We start from the raw sequence: 22,119 nt of genomic DNA, 5'->3' as shown, positions 1-22,119 counted from the left end.
TTTTGCTTGAGAGTGCCCTTATCCTAAAGAACTTCTGAGGAAAAACCCAAATAGAACCCTTGGAATTTGTCCATGATGCTGTCGAGGCAGGCATTGGGCTAGTGAATGTAAATCACAAGCTGATATTCAGGGTCTACCATTGTCGGGAAACTCCCAGCGGGGCCCACCCCAGCCCCAACAAACAATGGGGGCCCTGTCCATGACTCCTTCAGTTGCCCTTCCTCATACAAGAGAGTCCAACAGTTTTGTCCAGTGACCCCAGGAAGCGCAGGATTGGACCTCAGTCCCTCCTCTAGATTTGTACTAACCCCTGATATGGGACCTCAAGCTATTCCCACCGGGGTGTATAGTCCTTTACCTCCTGGTACAGTAGGCCTTATCTTAGGCAGGAGTAGCTGGAATTTAAAAGGACTGCAAGTGCAGCCCGGACTCATAGACTTTGACTAATGGGTGAAATTAAAGTTATATGTTGCTCACCTTTCAGAATTATTCAAATGTTATCCTCTGACTATGTAGCTCAACTTGTTGTGCTGCCTTTTATACAAACTGGCCAGTGTCAGTCTTCTCACATGAGAGGGAACTGAGGCTTCAGTTCCTCAGATGCCTTTTGGGTCCAATAAGTAGGACTTGAATGACCTACTTTAACTCTTTGGATTGATGGAAAACATTTTGAAGGCCTCAAGGATACTGGAGCCAATGTGTCCATCATTTCATAATGGCACTGGCCCACCACTTGGCCCACTTGAGAGGCTATGACTGATTTGCAAGGTATTGGTATGGCACAGGGCCCTCTACAAAGTTCTCGGACTTTAACCTGGTTGGACAAGGAGGGACATACAGGTACTTTCCAACCCTTTGTCCTTGACCATCTTCCTGTTAATCTCTGGGGACGGATGTTTCAGCTCAAATGTCAGTTTTACTCTACAGACCTAGTCCTCTAGTTGCTCAGATGATGCAGAAACAAGGGCATGCATGTACCTGGAACTGGTTTGGGAAGTGAGGGCCAAGGTCAGCCATTATTGATCTCCTCTCAGCCCCGCCAAGATTGGTCTGACCTAGGATACCATCCAAATTTGCCCTAGGGGCCTTGGTATCTCCTGCCTCCCTAACAGTGACAGCCTATAAAATACAATGGGTTAACTGACAAGCCCATCTGGATGGACCAATGGCCCCTGCCTCAGGAGAACCTGCAAACTGCTCAACAGCTAATGTCTGAACAATTGGAAGCCGGACATACTGAGGAATCTTTTAGTCCTTGGAACACTCCCGTCTTTGTGATAAAAAAGAAACAATCTGGTTGCTGGAGGCTCCTACAGAACTCTGCAAAATTAATGCTGTCATGATTACAATGGGGGCATCCCAATCGGGATGGCCCTCCCCAACATGATCCCTTGGAAACACTCTCTCATTGTTATTGACTTGAAAGATTATTTCTTCTTTATCTCTGTACATCCAGAGGATAGTGAATACTTTGCCTTTAACTTGCCCTTGATTAACTTTAAAGAACCCATGAAGAGATACCACTGGAAAGTACTTCCTCAAGGAATGGCTAACAGCCCCACCTTATTAAATGTTTGTGGCACAAGCCATTCAAGAGGCACATGACAAATATCCAGAAGCATACATTATCCATTATATGGATGACATTCTCTGTTCCCATGCTGATCCTGCATGTCAGTTTTGTCTCGGCTTTACAGACTGCTTAAAATACAACTGGATGCCCATGGACTCTACATTGCTCCTGAAAAGGTGCAAACGCAAGCTCCACTCTCCTATTTGGGAACATGTATTTTACAAAGGATCATTCAGACACAAAAAGTAGAAATAAGAACTAGGCACTTACATACCATGAACAATTTCCAAAAATTACTTGGAGATATTAATTGGCTATGACCTTTTCTAAAACTTACCACAGGACAATTACAACCTCTTTTCTAGATCCTTCAAGGTGACTCCAATCTTTCTTCCTCCAGATACTTGACACCCAATGCCAAAAATGCTTCGAAACTTGTTGATGATGCTATTCAGCATGCTCAGGTGTTTTGCCTTGATCCCCAGGCACTTGTCTCACTTATTATTTGTACCACCAGCCCAATTCCTACAAGTGTTTTATGGCAACTCCTGGATCCACTTGAATGGGTTCATCTCCCAAATTCCCCTCTTCAACATCTTGTTCCTCATCATGTCTTGGTGTGTGATGTGGTTCATAAGGCCAGAGTTTGGCTTCAGCAGCTTATGGCTGCTGACCCTTCTTTTATTATTGTTCCTTACAATGCCCAGCAACAGTCTTAGTTATGGTCCACTTCTGAGGAGTGGCAGCTGGTTTTTGCAAATTTCCTTGGAAATAGAATGCCACTATCTATCTAACAAGCTTTTACAATTTCTTAAGGATACTCCTCTGACCTTTCCCAGGATTATGCACTGTGCACCTATCCCCAATGCAATCACCATTTATATGGATGGATCCAGTTCAGGAACCACCTCTATTCACACCCCTGACAGCACTTGCTCTTGCTGCACTCACCACGGCTCCGCCCAAAGGGTGGAGCTGGAAGCTGTGCTTTGGGCGCTTGACATATTCAGAACAATTGCTTAACATAAACACTGACAGTAAATATGTGTTCACAGTATTCCAAACTGTGGAAATGGCCATTATTTCTCATGCTGTTACTGAAGAAATCTTTCATCTTTTTCATAAAGCTCAGTTAGCTCTTAGACAAAGAACCCATCCAGTGTATGTTGGACATCTTCGTGCACACACCGGTCTTCCTGGACCTCTAACGGCTGGCAATGCAGCTGCTGATGCCGCTGCCTGTGAGCTCCTTTTACAGGGTTTAACTTTAGTCTTGGAATCTCCACTCTTGGATGCTCAACACTCATCAGCTATTTCATCAAAATTCCCAGACTCTTAAGAAACAGTTTGGGATTACCCGAGAACAGCCTAGACTGATAATTTGTTCATGACAAAACTGTCACTCTTTGTTGCCTATGGCACCTCTTGGTGTCATCCCTTGAGGCCTGGCTCCAAATCAAATATGGCAAATGGATGTTACCCACATCCCATCCTTTAAAAATACACCTTTAGTTCATGTTTCCATTGATACTTATTCTGGTTTCGTATGTGCTTCCTCCTGTATGGGAAAAGCCAGTGATCATGTCATTTCTCATTGCCTATATGCCTTCTCCATCATGGGCACTCCTAAAATTATTAAAACTGAAAACGGATCTGGATACATGAGTCAAGCCTTCCAACATTTCTGTTCTACTTTTCGGATTCAACATATAATGGGAATTCCTTATAAACTTCAGGGCCAAAGTATGGTGGGAAGAACCCACCTCACACTTAAAAAATCAATTGTTTAAACAGAAAAGGGTAAAATATGGAAACTCCCCCATAAACCAACTAAACATTGCTTTATTTAAATTAAATTTTCTTTCAGTGAATAAGCAAGGCCTTACAACAGGAGGTTCTGGACTCCCCAAAATAAAAAATTTGCTTTGGTCAGATGGAAGGACCCCTCACAGGTCTATAGCAAGAACGTGACCCAGTTCTCATCTAGGGAAGAGGTCATGTTTGTGTTTTCTCTAAGTCTGCTACAGGTCCTCACTGGCTTCCTGAGCTGCTGGTCAAACATCATCATGCAGTGGTTTACTCCCAGGATGAGGATGCGTACCACCTCAGAAGTCCACCTTCCTTGACACCCAACATCACAACAAACATGGAGAGCCCATCCTTCAATGTGGGTAAGGCTCAAGAAGCTGTCCCTGGAGGGAGAGAAGATGTTCAACCAACAGAATGTGACTCTGACACCTAATAAGCCATTTTTGGTGATGCTAGCCATCATTGACATCCAGGTGTAATTGGTACAGGTACCTACTGGACCTTTTACTCAAATCCCCAGTGTTACACCTAGTTACCTGGGGTGATGAATCAGTCCCAGTGTTCGTTAATGACTCCCAGAACCTGAGAGAACACCTGGGACCAAATGGGCCACACTGGCAGCATTCAGTGCTACTTAACTATTCTGGACAGATGGTGGATCCTTCCTTATGTGTAGTTCACCAACCCATGGATGGATGCCTGCTATTAGGACAAGATCACAAAACTTCTGTCAGAGGTGCAGCCATTAGTGGGCCTTGGGACATTGGCAAATACATATTCACTGTCTCTTTTATTGGGTTACCTAATACCAACATTGTTGTGGCCCCAACTCATCCTCCCTTACCTTACTGTGCAAATAGCACCCCTATAAGATCAGAAAAATCCATCCACTGGATAGACTATGCTCACCCTTGAGTCACTCAACACACTATAGTCATTCTTCACACTTAGTGTTTGACTGGTCTTACTGCTTAACTGGGCCCAATCGAGACTGGATTACACCTGGAGGATATGTATCGCCCATACTCACCACCTCACAGCATAAGATGCAATGTGAGTTGTGGCATATTTGGGTCATCACAGACTATGTTAACTTTCATCCACCTCTGCATATAACCCAAATCTTGTACATCCCTATATACCCTATAGTGTAAGAACTTGTGTACAGCCTCCATATGTGTTACTTGTAGGACCTTTTAGTGTCTCTTTCCAAGGACAGCTTCATCACTTTACCTGCATAAACTGCAACCTAACCACATGTGCATCTACCTGGAACAAAGGGAAGAATGTCTTAGTTCTTTCCCAACCACCATATATTATGTTGCCCTCTGATCTATCTGAACCATGGTATGATAACCCGGGAACACAAGCCCTTATAGAGATGAAGAATAAACTCTCCAGGAGCTGGAGAGCTATTGGACTTGTAATTGCTGAATTGGTGGCTGTTGTTCCTATTCTCATCACTGCTATTACTGCAGCTTCAGCCCTCTCACAATCTATATACAATGCCCAATTTTTCAATCAATTGGTCCATAATACCTCTCAAGCTCTAAAAACTCAAAAAGGCATTGATGTAAAAATAGCCGCCTTGCCGCCTTGTTTCCAAGTACAGTAATGACCATAGGCAATGAGGTGGAAACCCTCTGGTGGCAGTTGCAGCTCCAATGCCATGCTGCATCTAAAAGTATCTGTGTTACCAATGTACCTTATAACAGTTCCCGATACGAATGTCACAAAATTTGCAGCCATCTCCTAGGAGTATGGCAACATACAAATCTTAGCCTTGATCTGCGTAACTTACATCGAGATATTAGACATCCAAAATGCCTGAGTGGATATGATAGATACTTGAGATCTAGCAAAACAAGTCATGGAACATCTTAAAGGCTTTAATTCTTTCAGTATGCTGAAACATACCCTCTGGTACCTGATTGCTTTGGTGTCTGTGATAATCTTTTTGTTTTACCTGTTATTAGTCAGCTGGTGAGCCCTCAGGAACCTACATCACCTATGATTAAAGAAAGGGGAGAGTGCTCCCAGCTTTGCCCTGAGCTAGAGCTTTTTCTGATCTTTTCACCTTTCTTCCAGTTTGCTGGTACTGTGATCTTCTTCCCTCCTAAACACATCCCTCCTGGGGTAGAAACCTGGGTTCCCCAAGACATGTGACCAGAGCGTTGGGCCACGCCCAACCAAAAGGTGTTGCGCATGGAAGTCAAGGAGACATATATGACTAAGGAGACAGAGGACTGACCCTCTCAAAGGATGCTGCTTCTCTCTCACTCACATGCTTTACATCATCCTGCTTGGCCCTGGAAGATGGCTGGTTAGCCACAGACAGGTAAGATCCCTCAAGGGAGGAACAACCTAAGACAGGCACAGTTGCAGAGGGGCCATCAAGAGAGAATTTGGGGGCCAACAGAGGAGAGGCTCAGAACCTCACCCCCTACTTCTGAGAGAAGTCTCCTGCACCCATGGCTGCTTTGCTGCCCACTTTCAGCTCAGGTCGAAACCCAGGTAGTAGACAGAGACCTGACCAACAGCAGCTGTAGGGAAGGGTTGTGTTAGAACACCTTCTATTTGCTGTATTCTTTATTATATTTCTCTTTACTACTTGAGCTTTTTAATGAAGAAAAAAGGGGGAGATGTGGAGGGCTGGAAATGAAATCACCAGGTGTGAGATCAGTCGGACGTGACAACACCAAAATTGACATCATTGTGAGCAGCTCACAGGAAGTGATTCTGTGTATATAAGCAGTGCTCTGAAATTAAACTGCACCACTGTTCCGTCACCAAGAGTCAGTGAATCTCCTGATTCCAACTTTGGTTTCTGTGTCTTTCTTGCTGTCTCTGGGTTTTCTTAGTCTCCCCACCCTCCTCTCAGGCTCAGCTGGTTTGTGGAGCTGGTCTCTGCATATAACCATATAACCAATATGCTGAACTTCAAAGATAAAGAAATCTTAGAGGTACAAAGCAAATGTAATTACCTCTAAGGAAGGAAAACAATGTCCTTGACTTCTCCATAGCAAAAATCAGTGCTAAGAAAAGGTGAAGGGAACTTTAACAAAAAATGTTAGAGAAAGAGCATGACCAGGGATTTTATACTTCCTCAAACTGATGTTCAGCATAAGGCAACACTTTGACATAATAAACATCAGATTCTTAGGGAATGCTGTTCCCATGAGACTTCTTGAGGATTCTTATAGAGAAAGAACTTTTTCTTTCTCTAGACAAATGGGAAATAAAAAATGAAATATGAAAGCACTGTTGATGAGCACTAAATATGTAATCATTACCTACATAAAACACTGAAATAAGAGCAGGTGTTAGGATGACAGAGAGTGAGTGTTATATACCCTGATGGTATAGGAAAAAATTACAACAAAAATTAGGAGTGGAAGGAGGAAAGAAGTTTAAGTAAATTATTTCTCTTCCTTTGAAATAACTGTGGTCAGGGTTGTCAAAGTGACAAATCAATTAATAAGGGTCAAATATATTTAAGACCACAAATTTAAAATACTAAGAAAGATAATATAATTGATTAAAATCAGATAGTGGAATACAGAGAAGGGAAGAATAACAAAAGGAATTGTATGAAGTAGGAAATGCAGAGAAACCATGTAAGTAAATGAATAATGTCAGACTACAATTAAGCAGATTGTCTTTATCAATAAGGACTATGTTCACTTATTAAAAGGAAAAGGCTTTTAGATCAGATCACATACTGAAACCCAATTTTATGTTGTATATAAGAGCCACACCTAAAACAAATGAGTCATGAAGGCTGAAAATAAATTGATAAACATATCCCAGGCCAGTGAAAACAAAACAAGCAGGGGCTTTAATTTTACTATCTGGCAGAAAGAACTCAGATCCCAATGCATTAAATAAAAAAGGGTGCATTTTAATGATAATATATGTAACTTATAATAGTTATGAATATCTGCGCATCAAGTAACATAGCATCAATATTCATAGTAAAAAAGATAGCACAGGAAACATAAGTAGAAGAGATTTGCAGTGAGAGATCTAAATTAGTATTTCATAATTCATGACAGTTAATTGGATAAAAAACAAGGAAATGATTTAGAACACAGAAGTAACTGCATTTTCACATGCTAACATATGTAAGGGCATAAACACACCTACTACGTACTTCCAGGTGCTTCTGTAATAGTAAAAACACCAAATACTAGGCCATATGGAAAACCTAAATAAATCTTAGAAAGTGGAAATAGCACATACAGCATTCTGTGATCCCATTGTGATACAACTAAAAATTATAACAAACTAAAAAAACAAAAAAAAAAAAAAAGGAGGGAAAAAAGCAACCAAGAAAGAAAAGAAAATACAAAAACTATATCTTAAAACTTAGGTCAAGAGACTATCCAAACAGAGAATACATAGAAATATATGCATACTTGTATAAAAAAATACATGCATCTAAAACACAGAAAATAATGATGATGAAAACACTACATACTAGACCTATTGAATATCGCTAAAATGCATGCTGTATGAGTTTTATGCTCAAGGTGGCTAAGGGACACTAGTGCATTATTTTATACATTGTGAACTTTGAGTTAAGTAAATGGATTATGTATTCAACAATTAAATTTCAAATTTGTTTTTTTTAAAAACATGAATATTTTTATATACTAAAATAAAAACTTTTCCATAAAGATTTGCTGATCAACATTGATGAGGGACTAACCCTGTGTTTGTGCATACCTTGATTGGTTCATTTGACATTAGATATGCTCCATTTTACAGCCTGATTTATTGTCCTCAATTTACAAATGAAAAAGCAAAGTAGGGAGAAAATGATCAGGCTGACAGCAGGACACATCTTTCCTATAGTCCCTTTTATCACTTACCATTTTGACTCTACCCCTTAGTCTGTGAAACCTGAGAAGGTTCTATGCTGTCTTAACTCATTACACACTGCCATAACAAAGTACCATATACTGGGTGGCTTATAAACAAAAGACATTTCTCACAGTTCTGGAGGTTGAAAGTTTGCAATGAGGGTGCCAGCATGGATGAGTTCTGGTGAAAACGCTCTTCCAGGTTACAGACTACTGACTTCACCTTGTTTCCTCACATGGATGAGAGCAGAGAAAGAAAACAAGTTCTCTTATGATTCTTTTAAGGGCACTAATACCAGTTATGAAGGCTCCCCCCTTATGACCTCATCCAATTCTCAATACTTCCTAGAGGCTCCACCTAATATCATCATACTGGGGATTATGGTTTCAACATATGAATTTTGCAGGACCACAAGCATTTGGTCTACAACACTAGTGTTCTCCTTTTAGAAAAATTATTGATGTTACTTTTGTTATTTAAAAAAGATTAAATTAGATGATGGATGTAAAATGTTTGGCAGTATATTATCATCTAATAGTGGATTTTATCTGTTTATGCACATAAGGAAGAGTCAGCTTTTGCACCAGAACATCAGGTTTTGGAAATATTCATTTGAGAAATATCTATTAGACACCATTTATGGAGTAGGCACTCTTCTAGGCCCAGAGCTATGAACAAAACAGACAAAAACTCATGGAGTAACTCCTGAATATATGAGGAACCAATTAGCTTGCCTTTTCTTAATTTCTTACAGTGTTAGGCAACACAGCATGAAGAAGAGCCTCCCCCACATCCCCAGCCATCTGTCATCCTCAGAGAGGAAGGGTCAAGGGCATTGGTTCAGACCCCAGTGACTCTATTTCTGAACTTCAGAACTGAAATGTCATTTATCACAGCACCTTTCTGGAGTAGCTGATACTGATTCTACTTGTCCTGAAAGCCAATTCCAGGTATGTAACCTTAACTTCCCAAGGACATACTTCAAGAATAAATGTCTTCACCATACAGCAAATATTACTTCACCAATAACACACAAAAATAGATCTAAAGCATATTTTGTGGCTATTTAGTGGCTATGAAAAGAAGTGCAGTTACTTGAAGCAAGCTAGGAATCCATTAGATCAGTTGCAAGACTGCAAAGTACCCTCTGTTGTCTGAGAAAACATGATCCTATAGCTTTCCTAGCATGTTTCATTTGTGCAGTGTAAATTACCCTTACACTGAACCAAGGACAAAGTATGCTTCACTTAATTCTTCTTTCTGGAGACTTCTTGGTATCTCATTTGTTTTATTTAATTGACAAGGATACATTAAGTTGGGAAAGAAGTAAATCCTTATTCAGAGAGCATCTAGATGAGGTTAGTAGGAAAGAAGACACCCATCTGCGTAACAAGTGTGCATTTTCAACCTGTGCAGAGAAGGAGGAATTTCTGAAACATAATATTGACAGTGTCTCTGGTTATTATGCATAGAAACTCAACTTATGCCCCATTCTTATGTGATTTCAGGCATTATCAAATAAGAAGTTACCTAGATGTCCAAGGCACATCTGTAGAGCTCATTCAGGAGGAGCAAAAAAGACAAATATGATGGGAAAACTCATCCCCAACCCTAACTCCAACAATCCAAACACAACACTTAACTGAAGTGAGTGCTTGCGCTCTCTCTCTCTCTTTTAAAGGAGTGAGAGATAAAAATTCTGGCATAGAAATTATTACTCATAGCCACTTCCAGTGGTTGTACTGCCAGCCCTTGTCCTTATGTAAATTACTCTAAGTTCTCTGTAAACAATTACAAAGATGCTTATCTTTGGTCAGAGTTTCCCTTCACTGGTTCATCTTTTGTCACTGCAATGACTTTATGTACACAGAAACCAGAAGTCTCTGTCCAGAGGGTGAGATGTCTTTCACATTGTTCTTGCTCAATCCAGGAGGGAAAGCTTTCCTAAGGACTTTGATTACAGACTAAAGGTAACATTTTCAGGAAGTAAACTTTCTTCCTCCCTGTTCATTTCAGGTTTATACAATACAGTTGAGTAACAAAATTAGGTTAGTTTAACCAAATAACAACTGTCACTGGCCCACTAAATGAACCAGAAAATTTTAGTCTGTTTTAAGCAGAAAATCTTCTCTTAAGATTGAAGAGCATCAGAAGGGCAGATGATTTTTCATGTTTGAAAATCAAGTAAGAACATTCAGCATGTTCTAGATCAAGAAATAATATTTTGAATATAAGGGAAATAAGGGGTGAGTGAGGAATTAAGCAACATTATGGGTAAAATAAGAGGCATTTATTTCAGTAATGATATACTAGTAATATATTCATTCCTCATTTTAATGACTAAAGTCTTCAGTTGTACAATCATGTTTTAAAAGCCAAATACAATTTATATAATCAGAATGAGCATATTTTCCTTATTAGTGACATAGAAAATTGTCAATTACAAGCATACACAATAGTGAATCACCAACTACAGTAAGTTAGCTTCTTGACTGTGTTCTGCTGTTTACCAGTGACCTTTCTTAAAATGATCATGACACCAATCCCTTATCTTCTTTGATGAAAGGATTTGTAAATCTGGGCTTGTAGCAGCTTTAGCTCCTATCAAATTTACAGTAACTTGGAGCCTCCATGCAGACTATTTTAGGACATTGAGACAGCTGGATCCATCAAGGTGATAACCTTTGATGCACAAGGCCAACCTGACCTTTCAAGGCATATATTTTATTGCTTTGCTGCTTTTGATACTATGCTATCAATGCTTTTCAATCATACAAAATCATCAGCATAATACATTTCTATGGTACTAACCTCTCCTTTATGAGTTATGTGCTAAGGCTTATTCTTCTGAGAGAATCTTTACAATTATAACTAACACATTTATGATATTCTGTTGAAAAATCTTCCAATGAATCTTAATATTTAAGAAGAACAGTCAGTTTTAAAAACATCAGCATGATCATTTCTCTATCAGCCAATTAGTACTTCTGGGTACTCCTGGGGTTGTGTAATATTTTCTTTTCTTAATTAAAATATATGATTTAGAAGATGGAACAATTTAAAACAAGCATATTTAAGTTAATTAGTGGGTTGTGAGGGGTTAGGGATTGTGGGGAGTGTAAACAGTATTGGGACGGGGAATTGTTAAAACATTGGGCTTTGGTAACAAAGAATACTTAATAAAATAGGAATTATTTGTGGGAAAATAATAAGTGAAAGATAAATACAGAAATTATATAATATAATCACATGTTCTAAAAGTTGGACAAAAATAAACAAGAATATTAACAATCATGATCTCTGGGTTATGGGATGAATGGTGATTTTTTATTTTCTCACTCATACTACACCTTATTTCCATTACTGTGTAGCAGTTAAAAATATGGACTTAGAGTTATGTCTTGCTCTACCACTTACTTGGTTGAGTTCATTAACCCATTTAATCTTCTTTTCCTAGCATGTAATATGGAGAAGGTAATGTTTACTTTATAGGGTTGTTGTGATGCCTCATGAGACAGACATAGAAGTGCTTAGTATTGTGCTTTGCAAATACTTCAAATGCCCAATAAATGCTAAATATTATGTATTTAACTAAAATAAATGATTACATTTGCAAAATATTTACCATTTTAAAACACCCTCAAATACAAAGAATATTTTTAATTTAGGTGATATCTAAAGAATAAAAATAAGCATTTTAATTCAGGAAAATTATATGTATTTTTAAATTATTCTAAACCAATTTTGCAAATTTTTTATATTGACATTTATACTATTTAAAAAGCATTTATGTTTGTATATATATATATATATGTGTGTGTGTGTGTGTGTTCCTTGGTAATAGATTTTAAAGTTAAATTTACTATCTAAAATTTCTGATTTTTCATTATATTACAAAGCCTACTCTGTAAAATTTAGGAAGTAGTTATAGAAACTACTTCATAGAAAATAGATCTTTCCAAATTTCCCAAACTTCAGAAAATCTCTATTCAGATATGAAAAATAATACTCTATGTGCTATATAAATCATAAATAAAGGATATGTTCTGGTAATCTAGCTGAATGGCCAGAATTTTAGTTTCTCTTTAAGTTGAAATTTTTAAAAAGATAAATTTAAGGAACTGAACTGTAGCTTTTGAGCTCTGCAACTGAACATTTAGAAAGTATTATATTTACAGTAAATCTACCTACTCAGCCATCTAGAGTAGATTGGTACATATATGGCTGAGGGATAAGATATGAAATTTCAAGTTCTCCTCTGCTTTTTGTTGATGTTAGAAATGGGGCCTCACAGACTAGAACCAGAAGTGACTTTATAGTCAACATCCAACCATTGCTCCTGACACCCATTGTCCATTCATCTATCCATTTATTCATTCTTTCTCTAAATATTCATTGATCCCTTTTAATGTGACATGCATTTTGCTAATGTGACATGCTTCCTTAAAATACAAGAGTGAGCCCCAGCCATAGGCAGCTGCCTAGGTTGCCTTGTACCTAGGCAAGTGCTACACTGCTGGGAGAACAGCAGCCTATAGCTGGTTGGCATTCTGGGCCTGGTTCATTTCGACTCTCTTGTTAACTATACCAGGATGCCAGCATAGTTGTTTATCCATTAAGGTTAAATCCTAAAGAGCATGACTTGGTAGGGAGAAATCTAAAAATCCAGATCCTTCTGAGTGGTTCTGGTTCAACAGATTTGACTAGTATGAAGTTACTTGAATCACGCCTTGGAAACAGCAAAGGATGAATTGAAAGTAGGGCATCCTTGGCCCTCCTGAAGAGAGGAAATTAGTGGCAAGTGGCAGTCCATACATGGAGCTTTCAGATGCCTTCACCTGAGTGAGGAACTTGCTCCATCAGGACCTCAGATGTCTGACAGCCCTGTGTGACACCAGGATAAGTAATCCAGGCCCACCTTGAGGCCAGACTCCTTGTCCAGTCTCCTTCATCAGACCAGGATCTTCAAGAGCTGGCGATTTGTCTTATCCATCATTGTATCCCCATGCTTGTACAGTGTCTTTCATGAAACAGACATCTGATGACTGAAATCTTATGTTAACATTGTTTCCAATGTGTCTTTTTGCTAATGAGCCACTAAGTTGATCCTCAATAAATAATTACTAAATTGAAAAAAAAAATACAAGGGTGAATACAAAGATAAGGTCCCTGACCTCAAGAGACTTACCATCTTTTGAGGGACCATACAATAAACACATGGAGAAAATGAAAAGTAAACACTATAAAAGAAATTAACAGGGTAATGTGAAAAAAAGAATAACCATTTGTTCTGTGGGAGCTAGATGGAAGATACTTCAGAGAGAGTAGTCTGGGAAAATTCTCTTGAGTTGTGACCTGAGGGAGGAAAAAGGGCCAGTCAGAAAAAGATTGGGGAAGAGCCTTCCAGAGAGGGAAAACCACAAGGGTTTGGAGAACAATCATGATATAAGTGAAACAGGAATGCTAAACTGATTTATTCATATAATGGGACACGGGCAGAAGAAATATATTGGAATGACATGAATCAACATGGATAAATCTCAAAAGCATTGTGAATGGGAAAAGCAAGATATGCAAAATGATGCTCCTCATGATAAAATTTATGGATCTCCTAAAAGCATAAAACAATGTATGTATTTGTTACATGTGTATACACATATAATAAAGCATAAATACATATATGATAGTGATATATACCAATTTCTTGATTTTGTTTACTTCTGGGAAGAGGAAAGAAATGGAGAGGAGGACTTTAAAATATTTCTTTAAAAGAAGAAAATTTGAAGCAAAAAACTTAAGGAATGATTACATAAGTATCTTTTAAATTATTTTCTGTATATTTGAAAAGTTTGAGGATTAGAAATTTAAATAAAACATGATGTAAATGGTATGAACCTAGTATTAAAATTAGCTCAAATAATGAGAGTATGATCCTGATATTCAAAGACTGGAAAGAAATATCCACAAATGTTACTAAATATTATTTATGTGTGGTGGGATTGTGGGTGATTTTTGTTTTCCTTATTCTTTGCTGCAAATAACAACAAACTGCATGGCTCAAAAATGCAGGAAAAGAGAATGACCAAGAGTGAAGTCGGTAGTTGGGATGTATATTATGGAGGAAGAGGACAAGATGTACTACCCGCTCTGTTCTTTCAGTTGTTAGAACAATGCCTTACAGCCTTACTCTCTAGTATGTTCCACAGTCTTTTTTCTTTCTAAATATGTTCATTTGTTGTTGTTCACTTTTATTGAAGTATTATTTATAATATATATTATATATTTAAAGTGTACAACTTGATTTTTTTTTTATGTATGCATACCCCCATGAAATCATCAATCACCTCATGAACATACGTCAGCCTCAAAAGTTTCCTTATGTCCCTTTGTCATCCCTCTCTCCCTTCTACCCTTTTCCCACTCCCTGCAACACTGAACATTTTATAGATATATGTAAAGTGGAATCAGAGTGTGTACTCTGTCTTGCTTCTTTTTTACAGTATTATTATTTTGAGATTCATCCATGTTATTGTAATATATTAATAGCTTATTCCTATTGATTAATAGTATTCCGTTGTATGGGTATATACCACAGTTTGTTTATTCACTTAGCTGCTGATGAACATTTGGAGTGTTTTCAGCTTTTGATGATTACAAATAAAGCTGTTATAAATATTTATGTACAAGTCTTTGAGTGGACATATTCTGTCTTTTCCCTTGGGTAAATACAATCTATTTTTAAATGTCCAAACTAGAAGATCTATTCCTTTGAGATTATTCTGTAACATTTGAGTTCCCATGGAGAAAATGCTTTCTGTTAAATTAGATCTATATTTCCATTTCCTCAAATTGATTCATTTAATTAAATTCATCCTGTCACCATTCATGTTTATATTGACGAGTATCTGTTGGTTTTAGTCACGACTCTGTTAAACAAACTTTATTCAGGATTCTTGTTTTTTTCTTGGATGAATTAGCCCTTCTGGTTTTTTAATCTCATGGTTATTGTGATTCCTTGATATTTAGCTTATTCTAGTTCTTGATGATTTGTCAATTGCAGTATCCAGAACCATGAGAACTGAATAAAGAGGACAATTTTTAATCTTTGTTTTTAACTACACTCTCAATTCTATTCAAGTCAACAGTGATTTACTGGTGTTTTTGAGGTGACTGACACTAGATGTACCAGGATGAATAAAGCAGAATGACAGAGTAGTTAAAGCAAGAACTTTGATTTTTACAGAACATACTGAACCCTGTCTCAGTCATTTCCAGCATTTGAGATCTTAGGCAAACAGCTTTATGTGTCTAAGCCTTGTTTCTTCATCTGTAAATGGAGAAAAGAATAGTATCTATTTTACCCAGTTGTTGTGAGGATTAAATTAAACAATATGGGTAGGATATTATGTTCAATATTTCTCTTTATAGCTCACAAACCCCTTTCCACCCAAGAATGAAATTGTCATCACATTTATGAAACAGTTCAAACTAATCAAGGTCTTCAATGGACTTTCACTGGAATTTCCCTGTAGCTTACCTTGACAAAAATGTCTTTCAGATGGAAGTATAGGGGAGGCCCTTTTTACACATGTCTCTAAGTACTGAGGTGTTTCTAAGGCTCTTTAGTCATATTCATGATCCACTTCAACTTTCACTGACATCACATTCCCTGACACCTACTTATTTTCCATTAATCATACTTTTCTTATTTTCAGTTGCTTAATAAAGAACCTTGATGGTAATGAAAGAAAATGTCTTTAAATGCCAGCCATTCATTGATGAGCATTAATTTATTTACTCATCTGGAAGCTATAGGATGTTAGGGAGTCAGTGAGTAAATCCCTGCTCTCCCGACTAACTATGGAACACATTTAGAGCTAACTGCAGAAGGATACAGCTTTAAATATCTTGTTACATTGACAGCACTGATTCTAGATTACGCCTCTAAGTCTAAAGGGGAATGGGTTTGCTAATCCTTTATACTATAATGAAGTTTAGCCCCTATCCCCAGTACTGGTAAGATAGACAAATTACAGGCATCCTCCACAGAAATAGACTCTCAAGAGCACAGATGGAGCAGTACAGAAAACACTAGCTCAGCCATGTGGTAAATCTCAAGAGGAACACGTTCGAGGGAGCATGCTGAGACATGAGGTTTGTTTTTGAAATTCCCCATTCAGATATTTGATTTCTCCTTCCCCTGTGGGAAGAGTGAGCAAGAGATGAAAGAGACCCTGATCATCTAGGTAGAGTCCTACACGGAAACACAAGAGCGTGGAATAAATGTTTCTCCTTTCCCCAAGAATAGTTTCCTACCATTCATGGAGCACGTCACTGTTTAGAGTCAGGGAATGATGAGTTCCTGTCATATTAGGTGCTTGCATGAACCTGGGTCCCTCCATACTACGTTCCTTGGAGTCAGAGTCCTGGTTCTTTCTCCTTTTCCCTCAGCTCTGGATAGAGTGCTTAACACCACAGAGCACACAGTGATTTTTAAAGTGATTTTTTTTCTTTTTTTAATAGTTGATATACAATATTGGTTTTAAGTATACAACACAGTGATTCAACAGTTACATACATTATTAAAAAAGTGATTTTATTCTTGAACAAAGAGGTATGGCAAAAAATAGAGATAAAGGAATTTGTCCTTGGTTGTCTCGCCAGGAGGAAAAGGGCTAATCTTAACAAAACATTCCCCTGCTCTCAAGGCTTTCCCTTGGCATTGGAGGGGACTTCTCACTTACTGCTACATTCATTGAGAACTTCCAAGAAGGAGCATGTTTCTTTTCCTCCTGCACATGAAGATAGAATTTCCATTTCACAAACTCTTTTAAAAGAGAGAAAGAAAGATATAAAGGTTTACAATCTGCCAATTTCAACCTTTGAAGCTTTCATGCAGTTTGCTCTGCTGAAGTAGTTGATATAACTGGATTCCACGCAGGCTCCATTCTGGAGAAAAGATGCTTGTCTTTTCAGAAATTGCTTCTCTGTTGAGTCATCTGATTACAGCTTTATTCTAATCATGTTCCAGCACTGATATTTTATAAGGAAGTTTTTAATTCTAAAAAAGTGCTTCAATAAGAAACAGGAAAAGAATCAGTGTTCACTGATCAAGGGTTACTTGGGATTTTCCCTTGTGAAGTTATGATCTTTAAGTTTGGAGATTTTGGTAATATCTATCATGCAAGGATAAGCATGTGGGTTATTTCTATTCTCTGAGGATCAAATGATAAAAATATAAGTATACAGTAAAACACCAGTTCGCATCAAATTGAAGAACAGAGTGTGGAAAAGAAGCCAAATTTCAATCCTTGTATTAAAATTACAATCCATATTATGTGTTGTGTAGGCAGAGAGAAGACCTGGTCATTTTGACTTGAAGATTTTTCCTTCCAATTTTCTTGCATAATGATTAAAATGATACAGAGATAAATTGTTTTATCTCTGTTAATTTCTTGAATCTTATTCAACTAAGAAATAGCAATTTTCATTTTTATAATAACCACCCACGAGGGATCAAAATAGTGCTCTACCTTTTTTCCAAAATACGCCACCCATTATCCTGCTTGTTCTCTCTCTCTTTCCACATACAAGCACCCAGAAACAACGCAAAAATAAATAGGTTAGTTGTTACCATGTGTATATAATGGCTATTATTTTATTTACGTCCACCAAAATATTCTCTATTTTGTTTCTGTGGTAAATACTTTCAACCCTAGTTCATGGCATTTGTACAAATACAAAGAAGCTCTGCACTATGTCTCCCAATGTCACATTATGCTTTTGCTAAGGAAGAAAAATCACAACTTGATATATAGCATTAGTTCACCCATCAATTAAAGAAGCTTCATCTAAAATGCTTCAGTAACTTCTAATTGCTAGCTTATAAACAGTCTCTGGCAAAAGCAACATTTCAGATGACAGGCGTTAATGACTTACTTGGAATAGAAAAAAAAGTATTCTGATCTTTTTCATGATTCAAAAGCAAACAAATCTCAGGTTTTCCCCAGAATGAGATATATGATCTGTTTTAATGTTTTCCTGTACTTACTAGGAAGACATTGATTTGGAGAATACAGAGTCACTTATGTCACGGGTACTTCTCTAGGCCAATTAAGCCTGGGAATTTAGTTAGGATACAAAATAATCAGAAGTTTTCCTGATTTTTTTTTTCTGTGGTGGTGCCCCATCTTCTCTAGGATCTTATTGGCTTCTATCTACCAGATGATCCTAATTAATCCTGGTTCCCAGCTCATGCCTAGAGAGACCACATGCCAGAATCCCAACAGCCTCCTGAACTGTGGTTATTAAAAGAGATTCCCCTGCACAGCTGGAAGGCTTCTTCCTCCATTTTCACCACTGGTACTCTTGCTCTTGCCTTATGAGGACGACTCTTTTTACCCCCATGTAGAGGTACATAATGCACTTCTGAGCAAGGACGTAATAGATATCTTAAGAGTTTTATTTGGAGTTAGATACTGATTTTAAGATCTGATAGCCATACTAAATGAAAAGAAATAAGTCATTTGTTAATAGGCACCTCCAAGCCCATACAAAGGCACCATAACTGGTTGCTAATTGCTGTCCCAATAGAGGCAGAGACTAAATGGAAACAAGATACTTTTGTGAGCTTTTGGAATTATTACATATCTAACTAGGTTGACATATTTTATTTGGTGATTAATCTTGAATCCAGACCGCTATTTAGCAGAAATAGTTATGTGGGCCGAAGAATTACTTTGTTCTACTTTAAAGTTGGTACAACCAGTACTTAAAAGGTACTAACCTGACAAATGGTGACTATTGGTTTGTCATGAGAGGAGAAGCTTTTAGGGATGTTATGTGATAAATTAACTGAGAATGCCTTCCATAAGGGTATAATGATAAAGGATTAGTCCTCCATGACGACACATTAATGTAAACTTCTCTGTTTAACTTATGTCTCTCATTCATTTGTCTCTCAACCATGAATGCTTTGCAATATTTTTGCCACCATCTTAATGCTAAAATCAGTGCATAAGAGATTCCTGTCATGGCATTTGTTTTTCCATGATGAGCAATATTCTGTTATGGTTCAAGAGTATTGGTTTCCTGGGCTATACTTCAGACACAACTTTGAAGAAATCAGTATCTTTCTTTTTGTTTTTTCTGTTTCATAACCTTTTTGCTTTTTGAGATATACTTGGTATTTAACATTATATTGTTTACATGTGTACAACATAATGATTTGGGCTATGTATATATTACAAAATGATCACCATAATAAAGAGTACTCTACCACAGCATTGTCTCTATGCCTCTAGGGCAATAACAGGACCAAGAATGGAGCCAAGACCTGGGTAAGTGCAGGTTCCTTTTCTTCCCACAGTTTGCAGAGGAAGTTAACTTGCTAGGCCTGTTTGAGACTGAGCAGCATCCTCAAGCAGTTAGTCCATTTTGCTTCAGCCAGTGGTGGGATCCAGAAGCCCCCTGAAAACTGCTAATTTTCTCCCCCTTCTATCTGAACATATCCCTAGGGTTCAAGCCTGATACAAGCCCGCTATATCTCTTTGAGGCAGGAAAAGTACTCCAGCTAAGAGAAAACAAATTCTCTAACAGAGATGTCATTGATTCTTGAAAGAAGAGTCATGTTTTCCTAATGCTCTTGGGTAATAGGAAGACTATATTTACAAGACTACACTAGCAGTGGGGATTGAAGATTGGAAATGCTGTCCCATACTTAGAGCAGGAATTCCAGTAGCAGATCACATATCACCATGCTATTCACAGCTCATGTAACTCACAGTGGAGAAACAGAGATGGTAGTTGAGCTGTGCTTATGTATTAGTTATTCTTAGGCATTTACACTGAATTGTAGAGAATTATTTGTAGATGGATAGTTGAAACTCCTGGATTTGAATATACTCTGGGTTCAAGTGTTAAACAGGGAAATTCAGATACTATTAAACATTATATCTGAGTTACAACTATGAAATATTCAGATGAAATATCCTACAAGATTTTGTAGGATTAAAAATGTCACTCATTTTTGCTCAAATTTTAGTCATTTTTATGCTACCAATAATAGATAAAACATTAAGCACATCATTGAAGAAAATCACACTCTTAAATTGTTCTTTGAAGATTTGCACTGTATATTTTTCCTTTGTCCTCTCCCTTCATATTCCCTTGTTTACCTTGTCTAAATATTCTTAACTGCACATATTTGAAAAAGAATTATCATATGTCAACAGTGCCCTTAAGCACTCTGCCTGACACACAGTAAGTGATCTATAAATATTTGTTGCATTTTATTGAAGTAAAATCTAAACATGGAATTAAATTCTTTCAGCAAATTGGTAAATAGATAAAAATTAATCTTAGAAAAACATCAAAATATTTATTTAAATATCCTTACTTAATTATAGCACATTTTTGGACATGGTTTAATATCCCAAAACAAAAATTTGGAGACATTAATCAATTTTAGTTATTCTGCTACTTTGCTTTCAATCAGTGTATATACAATACAATTTCAAGATAGTCAATGTTTGATAAATCTGGCTCACTTGTAGGCATGTATCTGCTTAAATGAAACTGATGAGAATGTGCTCAAAGTTATTTAATTTGAATTTATTTGAAACTCACAGTGAGTTCTATTTAGTTTAAAGGTCAGATATTTGGATGCTCTGATTTTTCTGTCATATACACATGCCATTTTTGATCTGTACATACTGTTTTTTTATTCTTTAATAGCTAAAACCAGAAATGGAAGAGGCAAAAATACCGTGAGAACAGTGGTTTTCTTGTGGTATTTCCAGCTCTTTGGAAGTGGAGTAAACTGGAAATCACGGGAGACAGGCCTTTCCCAGGGGGCTCTAAGTACAGCAACACTAATCCAAGATGTTTGGTTTATTTAAAGCAGTCCTTTCAGGCTCATCTATCACTTGTCTCAAGACCCTGAACAAAAGCCCTAGCAATCCAAGCAATTATACACAGTTTCTGGCAATCTTCTCTCTCTATGCGGAATTAATGTCCAAATGCACAAACGTTTTCCTTTCAACAAATATGAAATGGGTTTTCATAATTCTGAAAGCTAGGTCTCCAAGTGGATGTTCTCTTTCCTGTGTGGACATTTGGACCACTTTCTGATAGCAAAATGGAAAATAAACTCCCTCTCACTGTTCTAACTCTTTCCTCTGTCAACTTAGTTTTTGTGATGTGACGCCACTGCCTCCAACTCTAGGGCAGGGCACACAAAGCAATCTGAAATACCAGAGATGTGAGCAGTAAATGCAGGGTTTCTCAGTCACCAAGATTTCTTTAAAAAAGTATGTTTTTCTTTGGTCACAAAGAAACAATTCAAGGCCAGAAACATTTAGATAGTGAGAAGGAAATGCACTTTGTTTCAATAAACATTTCCCAACACCCACTCTGTGGCAGGTTCTGAGGATTCTAAAAGGAGTAAGACAAAAATAGGTGACATTTCTGAATGGTGTTTGTTTGTCGGGAGGTCTTCTAAGTCTGCACATGTTATCCCATAGAAGCCTAACAACAACCCTGCAAGGTAAGTACTATATTGATCCAATTTTGCAGTGAACTTTGGGGTGCAAAGAGCTAACTTTCAGTTAACTTAAAGTTTCACAGGTAAAAAATGGTAGCACTGGGAATCAAACCCACATAGACCATCTTTAGAAACTTTGCTTTTAATCACATACTCTTTTAAAATACTGACATTTTAAAGTGAGAGACAGATGTGCAAACTAACAGCACAGTATAAAATGATAGGAACAATGATTAAAGTATAATCAAGATATAAAGTAACAGTGGGAAGGGGCAGAGGGTAGAGGAGAGAATAGGCCAGGATTCAAGAAGTGATATTTGGTGGAGGT

Source organism: Manis javanica, chromosome 2 (genome assembly GCF_040802235.1).
Source record: "Manis javanica isolate MJ-LG chromosome 2, MJ_LKY, whole genome shotgun sequence".
NCBI lineage: Eukaryota > Metazoa > Chordata > Mammalia > Pholidota > Manidae > Manis > Manis javanica.
This window is presented reverse-complemented; position numbering follows the sequence as displayed.